This window comes from Pristiophorus japonicus, chromosome 22 (assembly GCF_044704955.1).
Source record: "Pristiophorus japonicus isolate sPriJap1 chromosome 22, sPriJap1.hap1, whole genome shotgun sequence".
NCBI classification, from domain to species: domain Eukaryota; kingdom Metazoa; phylum Chordata; class Chondrichthyes; family Pristiophoridae; genus Pristiophorus; species Pristiophorus japonicus.
In genome coordinates this window covers 54,268,700-54,282,928 of record NC_091998.1, presented here as the reverse complement: position 1 = coordinate 54,282,928, position 14,229 = coordinate 54,268,700, and the positions used below count along the sequence as shown (strand labels likewise).

At 43.9% G+C, this 14,229-nt stretch overlaps 1 protein-coding gene across 2 annotated transcripts in view; it reads right to left on the bottom strand.

Annotated features, from left to right (window-relative positions):
- Positions 1 to 14,229, bottom strand: part of LOC139234770 (phosphatidylethanolamine-binding protein 4) — a 539,832-nt gene that overhangs the window by 230,671 nt on the left and 294,932 nt on the right. The gene's annotated exons all lie outside the window — the stretch shown is intronic.

Here is a 14,229-nt window from a genome sequence, read left to right as displayed (position 1 = left end):
ACGGGTTGTGCGGTCCATTCAATTCTCGCGCACGCATGTTTTTTTCTGTTTAAAAAGCCGGTGCGCCGGATGTCCTGAAAGCTGCACAGCTGCGTAGCTTAAAAGGAACATTGCATTGCACCCTTTTTGGTGGCCTGGCTAATGGAAGCAAGTGAGAGTTGGTCAAATTACCTGACAACAAAAAACAGGGGGAGCAGTCAAGCTCGAGGATACAGCAAAATATCTGCAAAAGGATTTAGACTGGGAATGGAACTGGGCAGATACTGCAAATTAAATTTCACAATGAAATTAATGGCGAGTATTGGACACAAGTTGATAAAATGATAGACATAAAGATACAATGAATGGAAATGAATTAATCAAAAAAAGGCAGACTTTCATTTTGACAATGGGGTGGAGGGGGGTGGGGGCGGAATTGACAATTCAAATTATTACCGGAAGGAAGAGCCGGAAAATGCTGACCAGCACACTTAATAGATTTTAAACATCCATCACCTTGGTTTAACATCTCCTCTGAAGAGTCACATAAGAACATAAGAGCATAAAATATAGGAACAGGAGTAGGCCATACGGCCCCTCGAGCCTGCTCCGCCATTCAATAAGATCATGGCTGATCTGATCATGGATTCAGCTCCACTTCCCTGCCCGCTCCCCATAACCCTTTATCCCCTTATTGTTTAAGAAACTGTCTATTTCTGTCTTAAATTTATTCAATATCCCAGCTTCCACAGCTCTCTGAGGCAGCGAATTCCACAGATTTACAACTCTTTGAGAGAAGAAATTTCTCTTCATGTCTGTTTTAAATGGGCGGCCCCTTATTCTAAGATCATGCCCTTAAGTTATTGTCTCTCCTCTCTGCATCCACCTTGTCGAGCCCCCTCATAATCTTATACATTTCGATAAGATCACCTCTCATCCTTCTGAATTCCAATGAGTGGAGGCCCAACCTACTCAACCTTTCCTCAGAAGTCAACCCCCTCATCTCTGGAATGAACCTAGTGAACCTTCTCTGAACTGTCTCCAAATCAGGTATATCCTTTCGTAAATACGGAAACCAAAACTGCACGCAGTATTCCGGGTGTGGCCTCACCAATACCCTGTATAGCTGTAGCAAGACTTTTCTGCTTTTATACTCCATCCCCTTTGCATAAAGGCCAATATTCCATTGGCCTTCCTGATCACTCGCTATCCTTTTGTGTTTCATGAACAAGTACCCCCAAGTACTGTACTGCACTGCAGCACTTTACAATCTTTCTCCATTTAAATAATAACTTTCTCTTGGATTTTTTTCTTCCAAAGTGCATTACCTCACACTTTCCAACATTATACTCCATCTGCCAAATTTTTGCCCACTCACTTAGCCTGTCTATGTCCTTTTACAGATTTTTTGTGTCCTCTTCACATTGCTTTTCCTCCCATATTTGTATCGTCAGCAAACTTGGCTACGTTACACTCAGTTCCTTCTTCCAAGTCATTAATATAGATTGTAAATAGTTGGGGTCCCAGCACTGATCCCTATGGCACCCCACTAGTTACTGGTTGCCAACCAGATAATGAACCATTTATCCCGATTCTCTGTTTTCTGTTAGTTAGCCAATCCTCTATCCATGCTAATATATTACCCCCAGCCCCGTGAACTTTTATCTTGTGCAGTAACCTTTTATGTGGCACCTTGTCAAATGCGTTCTGGAAGTCCAAATACACCACATCCACTGGTTCCCCTTTATCCACCCTGTTCGTAACATCCTCAAAGAATTCCAGCAAATTTGTCAAACATGACTTCCCCTTCATAAATCCATGCTGACTCTGCCTGACCAAATTTTGTTTTTCTAAATGTCATGCTCCTGCTTCTTTAATAATGGACTCCCAACATTTTCCCAACCACAAATGTTAGGCTAACTGGTCTATAGTTTCCTCTTGACATCTTGACATGGAATCCTTCGGTAATGCACAAAAGTATCAGAAATGTGATCGGCTTAAACAGTGAAAAAACTAGACAAATTCAACCTTTACAATCTAGAAACAAGCTGGCTAAGAGTGGTTCTCACTTAAATATATAAATACTAAATGGCATAGATGAGATGATCCCACTGTACTACTTGGAAGTACACCAAGGAAGTAGGAGAAATAACTGGAACTGAGAGAAAAATAAATTTAGAACAAATGTAGCAGAATAATATATTGATTAAAGGAGTTATAGGGAACCAAGGGTCTCGTGAGAAGGAGGAACTGAAGGCTATCCTTATTGGGCGGGAAATTGTGTTCGGAAAATTGATGGGATTGAAGGCCGATAAATCCCCGGGGCCTGATAGTCTGCATCCCAGAGTACTTAAGGAAGTGGCCCTAGAAATAGTGGATGCATTGGTGATCATTTTCCAACAGTCTGTCGACTCTGGATCGGTTCCTATGGACTGGAGGGTAGCTAATGTAACATCACTTTTTAAGAAAGGAGGGAGAGAGAAAACGGGTAATTATAGACCGGTTAGCCTGACATCAGTAGAGGGGAAAATATTGGAATCAATTATTAAAGAGGAAATAGCAGCACATTTGGAAAGCAGTGACAGGATCGATCCAAGTCAGCATGGATTTATGATTTATGTCAAATCTTCTAAAATTTTTTGAGGATGAAACTGGTAGAGTAGACAAGGGTCAACCAGTGGATGTGGACTTTCAAAAGGCTTTTGACAAGGTCCTACACAAGAGATTGATATGCAAAATTAAAGCACATGGTATTGGGGGTAATGTACTGACGTGGATAGAGAACTGGTCGGCAGACAGGAAACAGAGAGTCGGGATAAACGGGTCCTTTTCAGAATGGCAGGCAGTGACCAGTGGGGTGCCGCAGGGCTTAGTGCTGGGACACCAGCTATTTACAATATACATCAATGATTTGGATGAGGGAATTGAGTGTAATATCTCCAAGTTTGCAGATGACACTAAGCTGGGTGGCGGTGTGAGCTGTGAGGAGGACGCTAAAAGGCTGCAGGGGAACTTGGACAGGTTCGGTGAGTGGGCAAATGCATGGAAGATGCGGTATAATGTGGATAAATGTGAGGTTATCCACTTTGGTGGAAAAAACACGAAGGCTGAATATTATCTGAATGGCGGCAGATTAGGAAAAGGGGAGGTGCAACGAGACCTGGCTATCATGGAACATCAGTCATTGAAAGTTGGCATGCAGGTACAGCAGGCGGTGAAGAAGGCAAATGGTATGTTGGCCTTCATAGCTAGGAGATTTGAGTATAGGAGCAGGGAGGTCTTACTGTAGTTGTACAGGGCCTTGGTGAGGCCTCACCTGGAATATTGTGCTCAGTTTTAGTCTCCTAATCTGAGGAAGGATGTTCTTGCTATTGAGGGAATGCAGCGAAGGTTCACCAGACTGATTCCCGGGATGGTAGAACTGACATATGAGGAGAAATTGGATCGACTGGTCCTGTATTCACTGGAGTTCAGAAGGATGAGAGGTGATCTCATAGAAACATATAAAATTCTGACAGGACTCGACAGGTTAGATGCAGGAAGAATGTTCCTTACGTTGGGGAAGTCCAGAACCAGGGGACATAGTCTAAGGATAAGGGATAAGCCATTTAGGACTGAGATGAGGAGAAACTTCTTTACTCAGAGAGTTGCTAACCTGTGGAATTCCCTACCGCAGAGAGTTGTTGATGCCAGTTCCTTGGATATATTCAAGAGGGCGTTAGATATGGTCCTTACGGCTAAAGGGATCAAGGGGTATGGAGAGAATGCAGGAAAGGGACACTGAGGTGAATGATCAGCCATGATCTTATTGAATGGTGGTGCAGACTCGAAGAGCCGAATGGCCCACTCCTGCACCTATTTTCTATGGTTCTGTTTCTAAATATTTGGAAGTATCTCCCAAGCAAGATAGTGAAGGGAAAAATCTTGGGAGTTTCAAAATACAACCAAACGCGATGTTGATTGAGTTAATGTTGAGTCAATGGACTTCTCTCGTCTTTGATGATCCTTAATTTCTCAGTGTAATTAGCATTAACATTTCAATTAGAAATGTAAAAACAGAGGCAATACAAATAAATCATTAAAATTATTTAGATCATTAATTGATGAAAATTGTAACACTCGATTCGACAACTTATTACTGGTGCCCACCAGCATGGATAAGGTAGACTACTGGTGATATATTTAATTTTTTCTTTGTAATGGATTTTTGTTCTGTAAGATTCAATCAAAATAAATTAATAAAGACACTGACATGTATCTTGCATTTCTAGTTTGTTATTAACAATAATTTCGCTGACTAGATATCTGATTTCATCCAGAATACAATTAACACATTGTTGTGCACTACACTGAAAGCAGATTCGGCAGAAGACAAATCATTTTTATGCTGGTTTACATAGTCCAAAACTGTCAAACAAGTTTAATAAATGGCAGAATTAATACAGCATGTGGGTTGAAACTATTTCAATGTATTTTGAAATGTATTCGCTGTTGTAACGTAGGGAAGAAAAAACATGTTCCAGTATAGTTTCTATAAGTATCAGCTGAACATTAACACAGGCAGACTCCTTCAGAAGGTCATGGATCAAACTTATTAACCAATAAGCTTTACTTGGCATGGAGTGGCGGGGGAGGGATAAATGGGAGAACCAGAAGAGGAACAGAAAGATGTTGTCTGCACAATAAAATAAAATCAAACGAAAAGACGATTATGATTCATCAAATAATTTATTTTCTTTTGTGTTTTCTTCTTCATTTTTTGAATATTTTTGTAACTTCAGAGTTCATCAAATTATTGAGGAACTGTATGTGACTCCATTTGCATCACAATATTAGGCCCCACAACTCCTCCCAGCCCTTTTACCAGATGACTTTAAACAAGATAAAACAATCAAAAGAAATATCCACAACAAAATAACATTAAATTAATTGTAATTAATATTGTGTTTTATTATAAGGATGCTGAGGGAGGGAAACACTCTTCAATCAAATAAAAATGAACTAATCCTGTTTTCATTTTCAATTGGTATTGATGCGTTTCTGCAAGCTAAAGCAGACATGCTTCTGTTTTGCAAAACTACTAATGCTCATCCTGCCTAAATGAGTTTTTAACAAGTAAATATTTAACTATCAGGAACAGGGTGACTGAGCACCAGGACAAGTATAAGCTGATCAACCAGAGTCAGTGTGGATTCGTGAAGGATAGGTCACATCTGATTAATCAAGTTGAATTGTTTGTGAAGGCCACGAGCATGGTGGATAAGGAACTATCTATGTAAAAAGCCTAACAAGGCAGGATTCACTATTGGATATAGCAATGGTGAATGAATCAGAACAGGCAAGAAAAGTAAAAGTGGAGGAACATCTAGGTAATAGTGACTGTAATGTATTTGCTTCATGGGTTCTTTGCTTAAGAATTCATAGCAACGCATTGCTATTAGTTGGTTTATTAACAAAGGTTTAACAATCACACTACACATTATCAGTTCATCCACAAGGCTCACAACTACATACCTCATCGTGGATGACCTCGACCCAACTGGCTGGGGTTTTATTGAGTCTTGTGAACATCACGTGACTGGCTAAGCCATCACAATGCAACAGCTCGGCAACTATTTTAATGTCAACAGCTCTACAACTATTTTGTTGCATCTGTAAAACAATAAATCATTAAATCAAGTGCCCCCTGATTAAACGGCGGTTGCCAGGGCTGATGATGCACTCCAGTCCCTCAGACACCCATCTCTCGCAGAAGGCCGCTAGTGGACCAGTGGACACCGCGTGCTCCAACAGCTCTACAACTATTTTGTGTTGTATCAGTAATTAAGTGCCCCCTGATTAAAGGGGGGATCGCTCTCCAAAAACTTTTCAAGTGCCCCCTTGTTTTTTTTTTTGAGGGCACTAAAAACACAAATTATACAAGTGCCCCCTGGCTAAAAGGGAGCGTGGAGGGGCGGGGGCAGGGGGTGGGCATTGAAACCGAAAAACTTAAACAAATTAAACTTTGGACATGGTTCAAATTAAAATTTGGTTGCTGGGGGTGATGATGCACTCCAGTCCCTCCGGCGCCGACCTGTCGCGGAAGGCCGAGAGTGTACTGGTGGACACCGCGTGCTCCATCTCCAGGGACACCTTGGCTTGGATGTAATCTTGGAAGAGAGGGAGGTAGTTGGGCTGAACGACTCCCTCGACCGCCCGCTGCCTGGAACGGGTGATGGCCCCCTTGGCCATGCCCAGAAGCAGTCCTACGAGGAGGCCTTCCAACCTAACAGCTCTACAACTATTTTGTTGTAATCTGAAAAACATAATAATTAAATCAAGTGCCCCTTTGTTTTTTTTTTGAGGGCTCCAGAAACACAAATTATACAAGTGCCCCTGGCTAAAAGCGGAGGGCAGGGGCGGGGGGGGGGGGGGGGCACTAAAACCAACAACTTAAACAAACTAAACTTTAGATATTAAATCAAATAAAAATTTGGTTGCCGGGGGTGATGATGCACTCCAGTACTTCCAGAGCCCATCTCTTGCGGAAGGCCGCGAGTGTACCGGTGGACACTGCATGCTCCATCTCCAGGGACACCCTGGCTTGGATGCAACCGCGGAAGAGAGGCATGCAGTCAGTCTGAACGACCTCCTCGACCGCCCGCTGCCTGGACCGGCTGATGGCCCCCTTGACCATGCCCAGAAGCAGTCGTACGAGGAGGCCTTCCAACCTGCCCATTCCCCTCTGTACAGGGTGCCCAAAGATCAGGAGTGTGGGACTGAAGTGCAACCAGAATTTGAGGAGCAGCCCCTTCAAATATTGGAAGAGGGACTGCAACCTCGCACATTCAATAAAAACGTGGTACACGGACTCTTCCAGACCGCAGAAATTGCAGGCGGCCCGGGAGTCCGTGAACTGACTGACAAACTTATTGCACGGGACTGCTCCGTGCAACACCCTTCAGGCCAAGTCCCCAATAAATAGAGGGGAGACTGCCATGTAGAGTTCACTCCATTGGGGTCTCTGCATCCCCGGACGTCAAGATGGTTCGCCATGGCGTGTCCGGACAGCAGACATGGATGGCAACGTGGAGAGTGTGCAAGAGCAGCCTGTACAGGAATCCCCTCCGTGCAGAACTGAAAGGCAAGGAGGGGGTATCCCTGAGGAGGCTCAAGTTGTGAGGCGCCGGCTCCCGAGGGAGGTTTCGGGGCTTGGCGCCGATGAGGAATTCTGTCCGGACGGGGGTCAGTTCGGACTGTATCTTCCCACGTGCTTGAGCCTCCTCGACACACCTAACGGATTCAGGGCCCAGTGCTGTTTTTAGCAACTTGATGGCATTGGCCACGCGCCAGCCCAGGATAGGTGCCGTGCCAGCTGGTCTGGCGCCATCCAGCTCGCTCCTCTGCCATCAAGCAGGTCCCTGACCCTGGTCACCTCGCCAGCCACAGCCCTCTCGTCCGCCTGCCACCTAAAACCGCGGTCGTGGTGGTATGGATTCCTGAGTAGCGGCTCCTGCAGGGCAGCCGCCACTTCACCTGCAACTTGTTAGCATACTCACAGGTGCATACATTAAAGTGACCATAATATAATACGCTTTAAGATGATAATTAAGAAGGACATAAGTATGATGGAAACCAGGGTAATAGATTGGAGAAAAGCTGATTTTGAGGGGCTGAGAATAGAACTTTGGAAAATAAAATGGGCAACAATATTGGCAAAAAATGATGTAGAACAGCAATGGAAAATATTTAAAACGGTGTTTAACAGAGTGCAGGAACAATATTTTCCGCTCAAAGGAAAGAACAAACTAAACACGCATGAGACTCCATGGATGAATAAAGCTATAAGCGCACAACTGAGGGTAAGGAAAAGGCATACATTAAGGACATAGATATCAGGGGAGTGCAGGATAAGGGAGAATATGAAAAGATTAGGAGAGAAGCGAAAAACCAATTAGGAAAGCAAAGAGGAACTATGAAATTAAATTACCAAGGACATAAAGCAAAATAGTACAATATTTTACAGGCACAGCAATAAAAAAAGGTTGAGATGGGAATAGAGCCATTAAGGGATAGACAGGATAATACCACAGGTAACGATAGAGAGAGGGCAGAAATATTAAATAATTATTTTGCTTCAGTATTTACCAGGGAGCTAGAACAGGTGGATATGACATTAGATGACATGAGATTAGTAATGAGATCAGTACAATTTAATTAAAAAGAGCGGGATATATTAAATAAACTAATCAAACTAAAAGAGGATAAAAACCCTGGTTTTAAAAAAATCTAGGGAAGAGATAGCAGAAGCATTGCTACACATATTTAAAAATTCATTCGAAAAAGGTGTGGTGCCAGAGGACTGACGGATAGCGAACGTAATACCTATATTTAAGAAAGGGGGTAGAACATGTCCAGCGAATTATACACCAGTCAGTTTAGTGGTAGGAAAAATAATGGAATCCGCACAAAAGGAGAAAATAGAAGAACATCTAGAAACCAAAAATATAATAACGAATAGTCAGCATGGATTTCAAAAGGGAATGTCTTGCTTGACCGACCTCATTGAATTTTTTGAAGAGGTAACAGAGAGAGTAGACAATGATGTAATTTATCTAGATTTTCAAAAGGCCTTCAATCAGGTACCCCATAATAGACTGATGAACAAGGTCAGAGAATGCAGAGTCAGGGGACAAGTAGTGGAATGGATAGCTAGCTGGCTTCAAGACAGAAAGCAGAAAATAGGGGTAACAGGAAGCTATTCACAGTGGCAGAAGATGGGTAGTGGTGTTCCACGAGGATCAGTACTGGGACCACTGTTGTTCACAATTTATATTAACGATTTAGACTTTGGAATCAAAAACACAATTTCCAAATTTACAGATAACACCAAATTGGGGGACAGTCAATACTGAGGAGGACTGCAACAAATTACAGGAGGACATTAATAAACTTGCAGAATGGGCATATAATTGGCAAATGAAGTTCAACACAGATACATGTGAGGTATTACATTTTGGGCAGGAAGAATAGGGAGATAATTTAATACTTGGAGAGTGCGAGTCGAGATGGAGTAGAGGAACAAAGGGATCTCGGAGTACAAATACACAAATCACGAAAATACACAGGTTAGCAAGGTCATAAAAAAAGCAAACCAAACACTAGGGTTTATTTCTAAAGGTATAGAATTGAAAAGTAGGTAAGTTATGCTAAACCTGTATCGACCCTTGGTTAGACCACGCTTAGAGTGCTGTGTACAGTTCTGGTCGCCATATTATAAAAGGGATATAAAGGCATTGCAGAGCATGCAGAGTAGATTTACAAGGATAACACCAGAAATGCAAGGGTATACACATCAGGAAAGGATGAACATGCTGGGTCTATTCTCTTGAAAAAAGGCTGAGGGGTGACCAAATAGAGGTCTTTAAAATTATAAAATGTTTTGATAGAATGGATAGAGAGAGACCGTTTCCACTTGTGTGTAACAGCATAACTAGAGGCCATCAATAGTCACCAAGAAATCCAATAGGGAATTCAGAAGAAAATTCTTCATCCAGAGAGTGGTGAGAATGTGGAATTCGCTACCACAGGCCATGGTTGAAGCAAATAGTATCGATGCATTTAAGGGGAGGCTAGACAAGCAATATGACAGAGAAGGGAATAGAGGGTTATGGTGATAAGATTTAGATGAGGAAAGACGGGAGGAGGTTTGAGTGGAGCATCAACACTGGCATGGATTGGTTGGGCCGAATAGCCTGTTTCTGTGTTGTATATCCAATGTAATCCGATGTAATGTAATGAATGTTGTCTATATGGGCTTCCAGAAGGCATTTGATAAGGTTCCACACAACAAATTATGAGCAAAAATTAAAGTGGAGGTAACCTTATGGCATGGGTTGGTAAGGGGTTGAGATGTAGGAGATAAAGGGGCCGAACTTGGTGCAAGTTATGCCCGCAGCTGCCGAGGATCCACTGGAAATGTAGGTTTTCTGGGCAATGAGCGGTCCATCTTGTCATCATGTTTCTGGGTGAAGGTAGCCATGCTGGCAGCTATCACAGTCATGGTCTGGAGCATATCACAACTTATCTGCATGCTTGTCCGTGATTGCATAGAGCCGTGGTGAATCCTCAGGTGGATGTTCGCTCCTGGTGGGTTCTGGCGCCATGTTGGCCTTCATGCCTGGCCTGGTTAGCTTGCCAGTGTGGAGTCTGTTCCAAACCCCAGGAACTCGGAGCCTGACGCCAAGGTTCTGCTGACACCTGGCTCACATGGCAGGAGGCTGCTGTCATCCTGTTCCAGCTCAAGGGGCTCAAAGACAGGCCCATCTTCCTCCTCTCTCTCCTCTTCTTCGTGGCTCAGGGTGGCGGAGGTGGGATCGCTGGAAATGGGTGATCTGGGGGATGGAGGAGGGATCCACTGTCTTGGGCTGGGGGCAATGTCGGCATGGGAAATGTTGGGGTGTGACGGCTTCTCTGAAGGCCAGAGGTCGATGGTGTGCCTTGATCTGTGCTGTCCGAGTCATCATCTGCAAGTAGAGGACAACATTTCAGTCTGTTGGGGGAAGGGGGGGGGGGACTGGTACTGGTCAAGCTGAGATGTGAGCCGTGTCATCTCACACTCTGCCACCAAGGAGTTCCATTTCTACATGGGCAGAACAGTAATGGCCAACAAAGTGTGCGGTAAACCGTGAGTGCATTAACATTGCATGCCATGAGCATGGCTCAGGTCGTAGATTAGTATAACTTTACCATGCTGTGGCATTGGATCTGCATCAACATTTGTGGCTGCATGGCGGCGGGCACCCACCAATGCCAACGCACGCCCCTCCAGCCTGCTCAATTTGACCACCTCTGCTTCTCCCCCTCCCGTCGCTCTCAGGCTTGCTACCTTGGATGCTTTTTTCTTCTGCACAAAAAAACGTTGCAGCCTTTAGCCACTTTGCTGATGTTCCCCAAACACACTCACACACACATACACATGGTGCATAATCTTTTTGGCATTGGATAGGAGAGGCGAATAAATTTGTCCTCACTCTTGCTGCCACCACCAAATGGTTCCAACATTTTTGACATTGGTCCCCATCCTGCTCAACGTTGCCTATTGCGGACACGATCAGCGGTCTCCCTCCAAATGCGCCAGTATTGGGGTAGTGGAGGCTTGCCACGACTATCCCGGGTGAGGCCTTTGGACCTGCTCCACCTGCATCACTAGCTCCTCCAATTCCTCCTCCTTAAACCAGGGAGCTCTGGGCCTGGTTTTGCCAGTTTTCATTGCTGATTTCTGGCCACTCATTGTCAATGATGAAACAAATGGCTGCTCCACAGTTTGTGTGTCTCAATTTCTCCGACTGCCTCCTCTGCAACTCAGACTATCCCCTCAGCAACTTCCAACTCTGTCCTCTCCAACTTCCAACTCTGTCCTCTCCAACCTCCAACTCTCTCCTCTCCAACCCTCTCCTCTCAAATGCCAACTCTCTTCTCTCCAACCTGCAACTTTCTCCTCTCCAATGCCAACTCTCTCCTCTCAAATGCCAACTCTCTCCTCCCTGCTCTCACACTCACGGGTGGAATAAAGTGGTGTGCCTTTATGCGCATGTGCAGTACAGCAAACAGCCTCCAGCCTCAAACGGGCCCGAAATTATGATATGTCGGAAGACAACAAATACAAAAAATAAAATCGCGAAGTTTCATGCATGTGCATTGGAAGCCCTCCGAAGATCCTCCAACTGCCGCACACTGACGATGCCGGCCGCTCACTCCCACTCCCGCCCGCCGACTGCCGCTGCCATCCACACAACGGAGTTGAAAGTGGCTCCCGACGGGACCCAGTGGCAGCGGGCAGCGAAACGGTAGGTGCCACCCGGGGACCGCCAAGAAATGGGCGGCCCTTCCCGGTGACCAAATTCGCCCCACGAGTAGGGATAAAGGGGACATTTTCTGATTGACAAAATGTGACAAATGGTGTTCCGCAAGTATCTGTACTGGATTTTCACCATATGTATTAATGACAAGGATGAAAGAATAAAGAATTGTATATCCAAATTTGCAGATGACACTAAATTGGGAGGCACAACAAATTGTATAGTTGAGAGCAAGAAGTTACAAAAGGACATTGACTGGTTAAGGAGTGGGCAAAATTATGGCAGATGGAGTTCAATGCGGGGAAGTGTGGGGTCATCCATTTTTTATGCAAGAAAGTAAAGTCAGAATATTTTCTTAATGGTGAGAGACTAGGAGCTGTTTCGGAGCAAAGGGATTTAGGTGTCAATGTATACAAATCAATAAAAGCGAATGCACAGGTACAAAAAGTAATCAAAGAGAATAGTGGAATGATGGTCTTTATATAAAAGTGAGGAAATGATGCTTCAGTTGTATAAGAGCCCACCTGGAATACTGCATTCCATTTTAAGCATCGCACCTTGAGAAAGAAATATTATTCATGGATGAGGTGCACACAGATTCACCAGGGCTTAAAGGATTAATTTATGAGGACAGATTATAAAAACTTGGTGTGCATTCCCTTGAGTTTAGACAGTTGAGGGGTGATATAATCACGGTATTTAAAACAATAAAGAGATTTAATAGGATAGATACAGAGAAGCTATTTCCTCTGGTGGGGGAATCCAGAATCAGTGGGCATACTCTTAAAATGAGAACTACGCCAGTTAGAAGCAAAATCAGATGTTGCCTGACCTGCTAAGTGTTTTCAACATTTTGTGTTTTTTTTTTAAAGATTTTCAGCACCAGCAGTATTTTACTTAAAAATTTTGTTTTTAATGATAAACAGCTTTACGAACATAGGAACAGGAGGAGGACATTCAGCCCTTTGAGCCTGCTCCACCATTCCATTAAATCATGCCTGATCTGCACCTCCATGCCTTTTCGGCAAATCCTTACCGAACAAAAGTCTACTGGTCTCGGTATTGAATATATCAAGTAACCCAGCATCCAGAGACTTTTGGGGGAGAGAATTCCAGATTTCACCATTTGGATACATACAGCCAATAATCAGAAGTAGATTGGCATCCCAGCTTTGATGCCAACTTTCAAAAAATGTTCAGGCACCAGACCATGTTAATCAGCATTGGCTGGAAGAGGAAGCCTGGCAGCAGAGGACTTTGAAAGTGGTGAAATATGGGAGAGCATGAATCAAATAAAAATCAGAAATTTTAGTAAGAGCTCCAGTTAATATTCGAGTAACTGGATTCATGACAAATTGGTCATTAATTTAATTTACGAACCCACTCAGCAAGTGTATAAGTATCTTCTTAATTGTGAGTATCACTGATAGAGACAAATAAATTGCAGCTAATTTAGCTTTTTTTTGCCTTCAGGCTGTTTGCTCAGTAGCAACCACAACCATAAACTGCAATGAAAAGGAAACTCAGCTGAACAGTTCTGACAAATGATGATGTACACAGACTTGAACAATATGCACATGGGTGCACACTGCACTCCTGTGCTGAACTGTCCACTGACTGACCTGTGCTGCCCCTTGTGAAATTACCTGGAGTTTCAACACAGCTTTTCTCCTCACTAAAAAATTATATTGCCTGCTTTCAAAGAGCTTTTATTGACAAAGAGGTCCCAATGATGATGATGAGTCAGCAAATCTTTCACATGGGTAGTTTAATCTAACAAAAAATAAAATCTCTGTTCACGTGTACATTTTGGCTGCTGCTTTGCATTATAGGCCATTACTTCTAACTTATTTTTTCTCTTGCTCTCTTGACCCCACTTGCGCACTTCTGTCTTCTTCTATTTCTGTCATCCAGTCAGGCCACCTTTGTTCTCTCCTCTTGGATACTTTGCCTCTTCTAATTCCTACCTCAACCCACCACTGTTCTTCTGCCTTCCTACTCTCCTGCTGCCATTAAAGACGAATCCCCCTTCGGATAAACCCACAGTTACCCTCTGTGCCACGTTTGGCATTCTCTGAAAGGCCCATCAGGCACCTGTCTCTGTCTCCTTATGAGTAACAGCAGCCCCAACTACCCCATCCTCCTCTCTGACAAACCTTTCTGTCCAGTGCGCCCTCTGGGGGCTAGCTTTGACAACGTCTTTCCCACCCCGCTCATCCCAACCACTGCTGCTGCCTTGGACGACGTCAGTGCACCACCACTCTCTTCATATTTCCCTCTTGCCATCCATGATTTTATTGTCAATGATTACATGGATATTTGGCTTTGACTGAAATTTGCCTCATGGGTGGTGACGCCTTGCCGCATACTGAAGCCTCCTGGCCTTGCTATGTACCAGATACCCACCCAA